At 60.6% G+C, this 1,799-nt stretch overlaps 1 protein-coding gene across 1 annotated transcript in view; it reads left to right on the forward strand.

Moving 5' to 3' along the window:
- Positions 1 to 1,799, forward strand: part of RHOC (ras homolog family member C) — a 13,456-nt gene that overhangs the window by 8,887 nt on the left and 2,770 nt on the right. The gene's annotated exons all lie outside the window — the stretch shown is intronic.

A 1,799-nucleotide genomic window follows, 5' to 3' on the forward strand; every position in this document is an offset into this window, starting at 1 on the left:
TAGATAGCGGGCGTCCCACACCGCCTTTCCTCCCCCGCTCGTCCGTGAGAGGCAGGGTCACAAAGCAGCAAGTCGCATTTTGCTGTGGGCAGAGGAACTTTCTGGCTAAGTAAAGAGACTTTTCTGCCTCTGAGCTCTCCTTTTTCCGTGCTGTGGAGATGCTGGAGAGAGGACGAGCCCCCGTCCGACCAGAAGGATGGTTTGCAGAGGGGAGGGTGTTCCTTCTGTCCCCAGGGGTACGCTGTCCTTGAGAGCTTTCCCTCCTCAAGTGGGCAGGAGGCAGCAGCCTCCTCCAGCCCTTTTATCTGGCTCCACAAAGCAAATGCCGTGCCTCCTCGGGATGGACTCCCATGCACGGGGCTGTGGGTGCCCCTGGCCCAGCTGGGACAGGCGGGAGCAGGAGGGCACAAGGAAAGGGGACGGGAGCCGTGCTGGGGGTTCCCCCTCCGTGCTCGGCCCCCAGCAGTGGGACTCTTTGGGCACTTCAGGTTTTTTCCTCAACTTTAGCGTTGCACAAATGTGTTCTCCCTCTGTATGGCCGTGGTGCTCCGCTGGGACACGTGCTGAACGCCAAGGCTCGTGGTGGGGCAGTGCCGGATCCTGCCGGATGGGGCCCTTGGTCCTCACCCTTCTCACCATGTGGGTGCTGGATTACTGCTGTTATTAATGGCTCCACCACCCCCAGCAGCCACAAACTGTTCTTGCTTCAGCTTGCAAGGCAAAGTGCTTGTAACCTGCGAAGGCCTGGGGCTACGGCAGGGTCTGGCCCAGATTCGGGTGAAATCTTTCTCTCATCTGCCCCAGCCATGCTGTCGGTTGGGCAGTTTGGCTTGCGAGAGCTGGGGTGGTCCCTGAGACTTCCCAGGGGTTTGTGTGACAGCCCTGGGAGGTTTCCTCCAGGCGGGGGCTTAGTGGCGACCTGCTGAGCGTGCAGATGAGAGAGAGGAGCTCTCTTCAGGCTGCTTTTGAAATGCAAGCCAGCCACCCAGTCTAATTTCTTAATCCTTCACTTCCAGCTAATTACGATGCAGCCGTTTTTCTCTTTTCCTCCCTTTTCCGTTGGCACAGGCTGCGGGTGCGATTGCCCCGGAGGGGACGGGCGCCAGACCTTCGTTCAGGCTCCGTGTCGGTGCCCGGGTTGAACGCGGAGCTCAGCGATGGCCGAGCCTTCCCAGCGTGGTCTGCTCGCGGCGTTAGCGTGGGCGTGGGCATCCTTCCCGTGCAGTTTTTCCCACGGAACTGAGCAGAGCCTGCCCGTCCCAGCCCTGCTGACCCCGGGGGAGAGGGGCTTTGGAGAGGGGCAGGGCTGGCTGGAGGACGGGGAGCATCCCTGCCCTCCTGAGCAGTTTTCTGGCTGCCCCTTGCTTCCCCCGGCTCGCAGAGCAGCGTGTGCCTTTCCAGGGAGCAAACCCTGCGCTCTCAGCGTGCGTCTGGCCGGGATTTCTGCGGGGACAGAGAGTTGGGATGTGCCATGGGTGCGTATGGAGCGCGTCAGGCTCTTGGGGCTGGAGCATTTGGGAAGCTGGGGCTGGGAAGGAGATTTTGGGCCCGAGGTGGAGGCGGGATGTGATCCTAGCAGGGCTGGTTTTCTTGTTCCTCCTCCAGACACCACGGCAGGCGTTTTGTGGCGTTGTCCGGGGTGATTCCCAGGCTCAGCTGTGATCTCCTTTTGAAACTCAAGGATGCGAAGGCAAAGCTTTACTTGCAGGACTGCATCCTTTTTCCTTGGGGCAGAAAGCATCCTGCTTTCCTGCGGGGCTTCGGCTCTGTTTGCCGAGCGATGGCTGGCAGCTTCGCCT

The sequence above is a fragment of the Egretta garzetta genome, unplaced genomic scaffold, assembly GCF_000687185.1.
Source record: "Egretta garzetta isolate BGI_Z169 unplaced genomic scaffold, ASM68718v1 scaffold245, whole genome shotgun sequence".
Classification (NCBI taxonomy): domain Eukaryota; kingdom Metazoa; phylum Chordata; class Aves; order Pelecaniformes; family Ardeidae; genus Egretta; species Egretta garzetta.